We start from the raw sequence: 9,586 nt of genomic DNA, 5'->3' as shown, positions 1-9,586 counted from the left end.
GTGAGCCTGAAAGGCTGGAGGAGAGTCCATGGTCAGCTCTGCTGGCAAGGAATTGGAGTAGTCTCCTTCAGGGATGGAACCCTTTGCTCTTGGCCTTCAGAGAAGCTCTGGCAGGCACAGGGTCTGAGCCAGTGCTCAGGTGGGTGACAAAGAGCAGCATTAGTGATATCCATGTGTGCTGATGGAGAGCTGTGAGTGCAGAGAGACCAGGGAACACTGAAACAAGGCAGACATGGCCAGAGCAGGTAAGATCTGCTCTGCTGCCCCTGATTTGGTGAGGGGTGAACTGTGGTGGGGGAAGAACAGTGGGAAGGAGGCAGGTGAGTTTGCAGCAGGGCTTATCCCCTCGGATGAGCTGTAGCTCACATCCTCTGCATATCAGCAGCCAGGAGTGGCTGCCCCCAGCCAGGGCAGAGCACCTGCCAGGGCTTCCCCTGCTGCCAGCCAAGGGATGCTTTCCATGATGGGCAAATACGAGCAAGCAGGGTGAGACTGGCTCTGCTATGAGGTGATGGGTGGGAAGCAGTGGCTTGCAAACCACTGCCTGCCTCATTCCCTGGGGACCTGACCTCCAGAGAGCCTCTGGTAGTCATGGAAAACCTGAGGCACCTCTACCTTGAAGCAGGCTTCACTTTTGTCCTTGATCACACACTGGCCTTCTACTGAGTCTTGTGGTAGCCAAGCTGTGATGCCCTCCCAGCCCAGCTGCCTCTCTGGTTGGGAGGGAAGGTTTGTAGGAGCTCTTCTTCAGAGGCCTTTCCCCAGAAAACTCTATCACTCTTTAAAAAATCTGTTTGAAAGGGCTCAGGGGGATAAAATGTTAAAAGAGGGGAAATGCTGAGCAGATGCTCTGCCTTTTGTTTTAATGGCCTTAAAAAAATCACACTAAAAAAAAAAAAAGGAGTTGTTTCCAGGAAAAGTTGTCCAAAGTCTCAGCTTGTTTTCCTTTCCCGTGTCATAAAAGCTGGTTTTTGATAAACTGTAATTAAAACCCCAGCAATCTTATCTTTTCTCTGATCAATTTCAATGCTATAAATCCAAAGGAGGAAGGGGACGCTTAAAAAGCAAATGTCTGTATTTTCTCATATAAACATATCATTCTCAGGAAGACACTTGCTTATTTGACAAAGGTCTTTCTGTTGGAAAACTATTGCTTAGCTCTGCCCTGACAGCCCAGGGACAGCAAAACTTGTCAGCATGGAGGAACTGAGTGGCCAGGCTGGAGCTGGATAGTGTTGGCATTGAGGGCAATTGTCTTTCTGACTTGGCCATGCCAAACAATCCCCTTCCATTCTCCTGATCCCCCTTCAGAGCTCCAGGGCAGCTGCTGGCTTGTGGCACATTTCTTTTCCTATATGTCACCTTGGGGATTCCTTCCCCCCACCCCCTGGATTACTAGGATGCTTGAACTCATTTCTGACTGTGGTATTGCAGATGTGCATGGGCTGGGCTGCATTTTTAGGATCTGATTCAAAGCCCACTGAAGGCAGGAACAATTTGCTGTTGATGTCACTGGTCTCTGGAGGAGGCACTGTGTAACTGCTAATTTTTATTCCAGGCAATTGCAGTTAAAAGGAGCGAAGTAAAACCCCCACATTTTATTTTAAAAGTAAAGTGCTCAGCCAGGTCCACTTTGTCTGTTGAGCAGCCAAAACAAGGATCCTACTTAAGCCAGGATTTTGCACCCTGGTGCAAAGTGTGCCTTCTTCAACCTGGCAACTCCCTGGCTGCTCCTGTCATGTGTCCTCTCTGTGCTGTGGGATGCTGGTCCCCACTGAGTGACCAATGGATCCCACACCCTGGTTTTGAGCACTGTCACATGGAAATGTGCTGCTCTTGGGGCTGCTCAGGGGCTTTTTCCCTGCCTTTGGAAATCTTTAAATACCTTTGTAACTACAGGAAGCTCAAGGAGAAACACCAACTTCTCAGTCTTGTGACAAGGTCACAGACACCAGAGAGCTGCCAGGGGAGCAGGACCCAGGAGCAGTTTGTGAGTAAAAAATGTATGTACAGGTACATACATGAGTACAAATTCCCATTGTGGGGGCCAAGCTGCAGGAGAGGAGCTGCCAGGGAAGGTGTGTGAGTTTTGGGTGGCTGTTTCATTGGGAAGAATTACAAACTCATTGGGACCAGACCTCTTATTTCACTTTATTTGGGCTTCATCTAAAAGGATTCTAACAGGATTTTCTTTTCCACCAGCTTCCGTGGGCTTTGGATCAGGATCTTTGTGCCTGCAGGGTTATCTCAGTTTCCTGGAACTCTTTCACTGTTTGAATTTGCTAAGTATATTTACTGCCAGGCTGCTTTCTTCTTTAACTCCCGCTGGCCGATTGCAAAAACGTTTTGTTCCCGGCAGCTGCCGGTGCAGGAGCGGCGGCGCTCCCTCAAAGTGGGCTGTGCACGTCCCTGGGTGTCCCCTTCTCCAGCTGGCCCCAGCTCAGCCTTAAAACTTCACAAGATTCACTGGGGACTTGCCCCTTGCAAATTATTTGGTGCAGTTGGAGAAGGTTCAGCAGCATCAGGCAGCGTTATTAATATTTTTCCTTTCTTTTTGAGCCTCAGACAGCCTCTCACAAAGACATGGGCTCTGGAATAGATGTTTGCTCTGAGTTTATTCCCTCTTTATTTGTTTGGTCACATGAGGAGGGCAGAACATTCAAGTGCCTGAATGTAGCCTCATCAATAATCTCAATGAATAAATAAGCATGGGTAAATCAAATGTTCTGGCTGGCTGTTATTAAATGAGGGAAATTTTCTAGCAAAAGCCCTGACTGTAGGTGTTCAGCACCTTCTGAAGAACAGAAGAACGTGGCCTGACATTTAAAAACAGAGGAATCTAAAGTGAGGGGGCAGTTTGGAGAGCAGAGGCTGGTGCAGGGATAGGTCTGAGCCACTGTGGAGCCTGTGGATCCTCCTTCTTGGATGGAGAGCCATCACTGGAAACACCAATCTCCTCCTGAGATGGAGAGCCATCACTGGAAACACCAACCTCCCCCTTGGATGGAGAGCCATCACTGGAAACACCAACCTCCTCCTTGGATGGAGAGCCATCACTGGAAGCACCAACCTCCTCCTGAGATGGAGAGCCATCACTGGAAGCACCAACCTCCTCCTTGGATGGAGAGCCATCACTGGAAACACCAACCTCCTCCTTGGATGGAGAGCCATACTGAAAACAACTCCTCCTTGGATGGAGAGCCATCACTGGAAGCACCAACCTCCTCCTTGGATGGAGAGCCATCACTGGAAGCACCAATCTCCTCCTGAGATGGAGAGCCATCACTGGAAGCACCAACCTCCTCCTTGGATGGAGAGCCATCACTGGAAGCACCAACCTCCTCCTGAGATGGAGAGCCATCACTGGAAGCACCAACCTCCTCCTTGGATGGAGAGCCATCACTGGAAACACCAATCCCCTCCTTGGATGGAGAGCCATCACTGGAAACACCAACCTCCTCCTTGGATGGAGAGCCATCACTGGAAACACCAACCTTCCACCCAGCAGCACAGGTGCTGATGGTTGAGCAAAGCTTTGATGATCAGGAGAGTGCCCTCAGTAATACCTACAGACTTGGGTATTGGAAAAAAATCTGTGACTTGCTTTTCCACTTGAACTAGGGCAGGCTGGCAAGTACCTGCTCTTGATTTTTTAGGCATTGATGGAAATGTGACACTTTTAGGAGAATGCATTTCATCCAGGGGTCAAAACAGGTCTTTAAAATACAAATAGGAGTGGAGGCAGCAATGCAGACAAGCTTTACATTGTATTTCTCTTGTGTGCACAGAGCCAAAGTACAGCTTGCAGTATAAATATACATGTGTGTGTCTAACCAGGACAGCTGAGAAAAAGTCTGAGAAGTGTAACTCCCTGCCCTCTGTTAAGTTTTAAGCATGTGCTGTAATGTCAGAGAGACCCCAAAATGTGTTATTTGAAAGGATTCACTGCAGGGGCTTTTCAAGATAATCTTGGCACTTAATGGCACATCTAAATGTTTGGATTTTACAACATGTTGCTCTTTATAAGTCATTCCCAGGGGTTAGTTAGGCTGCATGAAAGGATTTACAAGAGCCTCTGCCCCTGGCAGTGGAATCTCCTGCAGCCTGGGAGGGATCCATGCTCAGCTCCCAGGAGGAATGAGCAAGCCAAAGGCCATTGTCCACAGCACTGCTCTGCTGTGTCAGAGCACTTCCAACTGACCAGAGTCATGGTGACCTGATTCCCAGCCTTCCCATTCAACCTCCTTTGCTCCAGTTTTACTTTTAAGGCTCTTGTCAAACACCAAATAACACTGCCCCTTGCCAAGGGAGCTGCTGGCCAAAAGTCCTCTTTGAATGTGAGCTGAAGGTTTTCCAGTGCTCAGGGCCAGGTGGGAGAGCAGAGCCCGAGTGTGAGTGGCTGGGGATGTGCCTTCCCCTCCAGGGCAGGATTGCTTCCAGCACAGCCGAAGAACAAGGAGATAGCAGTGAGGTGTCAGGCCAGGCTGGTGTGTGAGGTGGTGCAGGAGTATCCAGGGAGCTTAAAACATGAGCAACAAGTGAGCCAAGCACAGGGGTGGCACAAGCAGCCACCCTGGAGTGTCAATTCCACAGCAGTCTCCTGTGCCATGGTGGGGGGACAACAGAGACACCTCTGGCAAACCTGAGACTGGACTTTGAATTCCTCCCACAACTTGCAGCTTCTCCCTGCACACCCTGAGACCTTCCCCAAGTCCCAAAGACCACATTTTGACACTCCAGCACCAGCCTTCACATTGTGCTGCTGCAGCAAGATTTGGGGCTTGCTTTGACCCATATTCAGCAACAGGTTCAAGCCCCTCACCTGGCCAAAATGCCAGCCTGGCACCTTGGTGTAATTGTATATGTACTTGGACTGGAGTTGTTTTATTTATTTATTTTTTAATTTGCTTATATAAAAATCCCTTTTCTGCTCAGAGACAGGATTCTGAGTACAAAGTGTTGTGTGCAGCCAGAGAGCACAGCATGTTCTTGGACAGCAATGTGCAGGTACACGACTCTGCTCTAAGGAGACTAATTCAGAGCTAGGATTTACCTTGGCATTATTCAGTGCCACCTCACACACAGATTTAACCCCAAGCCTGAGGTTTCCAGCTACATTTTTTTGGAAGAGAAACTGCTTAAAAAGTACAATTAAAAAAAATATCCTTTTCTTTCTTATCTTCTTTTTTTTTTCTTCTTTTTCTCCTGATACTCTGGGTAAATAACCATGCCTAGGTATGTTTGTTTTACAGACCTTCTGACACATTTCAATGCTGATGTGGCAAATCCCAGGAGATTCAAAGTAAGGTTTTTTTCTGCAGAGACAGAGAGGGGCTGTTTGGCCCTTTGCAAAGTCCTCTTTGCAACAATGGGTGTGTGTTGGATGCCTGTACCCAGCAAGAGAAATTCACTGTAAGATTCATGTGGAGCAGAGAGGGGTTGAAGTGACATGGTAATAAAGGGATTTAACAAATTCAGGTGGAGGGCTTGGCTGCTTTCTGCTGGTGCACAGGAGCAGAAGAATGAGCAGTGGGGTGGGAGCTGTGTTAGCCCAGGTGGTGTTGAGCTCAGGCAGTCAAGGTTCCTGTCCCCCCCATCAGACCCATCTCCCCTCCACTGCTGTCTCACAGATCAGTGCCACCTTCCATGGGTGTCCCTTTGGTGTCTGTGGGCTGGAGAAACATTCAAACAGGACAAAGGGAAAAAAAAAATAGCAAGTTAATTATTTGTTTCCTGCATAAAATTTGGGGTGATGAAGGGAGAAGAAATATCCATATTCTATGAATGAGTTCTTCTTCTCCAGAAAAATGTGCCACTTATAGAGTGTATTTTTTCATGGAGCAGAAGAAAAACCCCTTCAGCTCTTGGCTTTCCCTTCATGACTCTTCTGCCTGTATTTTGCAGTCCCTCCAAGTGCATCCAAAGCTCTGATTCTGGACGTGGCTCACACTTTTTCCTTGCTGGCTCCTGGGTTCAGCCAGGTGAGAAAAGGCATTGCACAGGTTTTACCTGGAGGTGTGGGGGCAGTAGGCAGAGGAGCCTTGGGAATGTGGGAGAGCCTCAACCAGGGAAGCCTGTCCTCAGCTGAGGTGTGTTTCTTCTAAGCCAGAGGCACTTTGTGGCTTGTTACTGGATGCTGAAAGTGCACTGGTGTCCTCTACTCATGCTCTGTAGCACTGGCATCCCCAAAATACCTAAAGTTCTCTATCTGGGGCCATGGCCCAGGATTTCTCAAAGCTGGGAGCTGTGCTTGCTCCTGGCTTGTTAGGAGAGCCTTCCTGGGCTGTTTTCAGTTGGATTACAGTTTCCAGATGTTGAGTCAGGCAATGAGCATGAACCCTGCTAAGCTCATCCATGGGAAGTGGGAAGAGTTCCCTTGACAGAGCCAGTGATTGCCCCATCCCAGTCTGCTGGCAGTGGAGCAAGGCAGGCTGCACTTCCCTGAACTGCTTCACCCCTTCTCAGCTGATTTGCCAAATTCTGATGAAGTTTCTTGCTAAGCTCCTGAGTCACATAAGTTTGTGGCCAGCCAAACTTTCAAGAGAAGCCTGAATTTTTCAGGACCTAAAGCCAGTTTGGGGATGGGAAGGGGAGGACTCTCCTCCATCCAGTGTGGATGAAGAGGGTCTGGAGGGAATAGATCCCAGGGGTTTTTCCTTGCCCAGATGGAAATGCCCTTGGTCCAAGCTGTGCCTAGCCCTGGTCCTTCAGCCTGGGCACAGGGACACCACTCTGCACAGTGAAGGATTAGGTAATTTCCTTCCCTTCTCCTCTGGAAGGTGTTTTGATTAGCATAACCATTGTGTTCCCAAATTAGCTTGTGTTCCTGCTTTGCCCTCAGGCTGGCTTTTCCTGTTACAAGCCTGCCCTGGCACAGGGATACAGTTTTCCACTGCAGCATCACAGCTCACATTTGGACAGATCCAGCCACACTCAGTCCACCAGCTGCCCTTTCTGAGTAACCTTGGGCTGATGCTGAGGCTACAGAGAGCTGGTCCTACAGCCCTGCAGGCCACCAGTGCATGGAAAACCCCAAACAGCCCAAAACTTTTTTGTGAGGTTTGGGGGGACTGTGGTATGTGCTGGATGGAGGACATGGGTGCATCCCACTCCCTGTCATCCTGGCAGAGGGAATGTTAACTTCTGACACAGGCTGAGATGCACATCCCTGGTACCTCAAGCCATCCTAAATGGGGTCTGAGCATCAGCACATCCTTGGCCAGTCACTCACCTGTTCCTGCTTTCCTCCTGCCAGGAATTGTTCTCAGCTGAAACAACGCAAAGCTCTGGGAAAGAATTATCAGGAGAATGCAAAATATTTTTCATGTGCCAACAAGAGAGATACACAGAAAATAATCAAAATAATCAGGGCCCTGATTTAATGGCTCTTGAGTGCCACAGAGAGCAGGAGCTGCTTGCATGAAGCTACTGGTTGGGAGATCTCTTTGGTGTCAAGCCTTATCCACAGCAGATGGACCTCTGGGGGTCTGAAATCAGATGGTTTTAACACTCCTTCATTGCTGGCTGAGCTACAGAGGTGGTGTAGCTTCACAACCCTCCCTCTGTGGAGATGAAGATGTTTTAAGTGAATCCTCCCAGAGAACAGGTTTAAATTCTGCTTAAAACATCTCCAGTGAGGGATGGAGGAAGGGATGAAGCACATGGATATTTAACCTTGCCCCATTACAAACCACATTTGTTATTCATGCCTTGAGATGGCCCAGAGCTATATTTCACCAATTTCAGATGGGGTTCCACGTGGATGGGAACTCAGTTATGGCCAGGAGGGCAGAAGCAAGGATGCTACAATGAGGCCAGTGGGCAACATGGGAAGTAGGTGGGGAGGAAAAATAGAAGTTCCCTTCTTAAACCCTTCATCAGCTGATTGAACTCCAAGCTCCTTACCAATCTACTTCTCTAACAACACTTCCACTGTCACTGGACCCAAAGATGAACTCATTGAACTTCTGGCTTCTGGTGACTGTCTGATTTGCACTCCTCCTGCCAGCATTTGGGGCACCTCACAGAGCAGAGCTGTCAGGGCAGGGGAACAGCAGAACAGAGATCTAAGGCACGAACACCAGGAGTGCTCCTGGAAAAGTGTTATTTTACAAACACCCAGGGCAAAGCCCAGCTGCAGAGACACAGGGATTTAGTGTCTGCTGGGAACTGGGCTGTCCCACTGGGCTCTGGCTGCCAGCCCACTGACGTGGGGTCATCCTGCAGGTCCTGGTTCATATTTCATATTCCAGTAGTATTTTCCAATCCCATGTGGAGTTAGGTGAAAAAACAAGGAGGCCATGCAGGAGGTACAGAAGCAAATCCAGCTGTGGCACGGTGCATTTTCTAAGCCAGGCCTTGGCTGTGCCATGGCAGAAACAGGGGTGAGGAGGGATCCAGGAGCTCTTGCCACCACGTCCCTGCACTTTGCTCTGCTGCAGCATCCACCTCTAATTTCCATCCCTGGAGCAGAGCTGCTGCTTATTAAACCCAGACCAGCAAGGGCTTGGCAAGGCACGCAGGCTGGGAGGAACGGCCAGGGAGCCAGGGGGAGGCCAGACAGACTGATTCCTTCTTTTATGAAAAAGGGGAGGCTGCTTCCAGAGTCTTCAAAAAGATCAAGTGTGGATGTGGTGCTGCTTGGAGGATCAGCCTGGCCAGGAGACAACACAGCATCACATCCACAGAGCAGGCAGCAGCCGAGTCTGGAGCAAGGGGCTGCCCTGCTCTTGTTCCTACCAGATTTTTGGTGCGTTTCTGCAGCAGGAAGAACTCCATGGTGGGAGTGAGGGGGAGCAAGCACCTCTACACCTCCATGAGGGCACCACCAAGGCCAAGGAGAGCTCCCTGCTCTCCTGGAAGAAAGCACGAGCTCTGCCTGTCCGTGTGCTCGGCCACAGCCTGGGTGTGGACCTCATGGGGGTGGCACAAAGCCCTTGGTCACAGTCCTGGGTGGCTCCCCAGGTGGGATTTCATGGTCATCTCTGCACAACTGAGCCTGGAGCTTCAGAAGGAGCTGGGCTGCAGGGGACCTCAGGGAGCCCTGCAGACCTTGTGGCAGCGTTTGTTTGATGACTGCTGTGCAGAGCTAAAAATACCCCAGCTATGGTTAGGAGCTCAGGATAACTAATACACCCAGTGGAAAGATTTGGAGCCGTTCCAGGGCTAAACAACAGCTTCTTCACCAACAGCCAAAGACTTGTGGATGCAAAAATAACTAGAAACTGAAAAACTTGAGCCGGAGCAAGCGATTTTCAAACTGAACCCAAAAAAAAACTTTTGAAGTGAAGACGACCGTGGAAAATTGTCAGCACTTTGGTTTTTTTAACAACAGGGTACACAGACCTCTGGATTTAGGCTGGATATTGCCTCTGAGCAGGAGTTGGGAGAATTTAAGGAGAATTTAGTATTTAAGGAGAATGCCTTCATTATGAAGGTGAAATCAAATTACACTGATAATATGTTATCCCAGTGGTCTGGACGAACAGCATACCTGCAGAGGGAAGCACCATGATGGAAGGTATCCCCTTGATGTCTTATAAAGGGAGGGGAAAGACCCAAGAATAAACCAACGGGGACTGTGGGT

This window comes from Camarhynchus parvulus, chromosome 3, assembly GCF_901933205.1.
Source record: "Camarhynchus parvulus chromosome 3, STF_HiC, whole genome shotgun sequence".
Taxonomy (NCBI): Eukaryota; Metazoa; Chordata; class Aves; order Passeriformes; family Thraupidae; genus Camarhynchus; species Camarhynchus parvulus.
Note: the sequence above shows the minus strand (reverse complement) of the source record.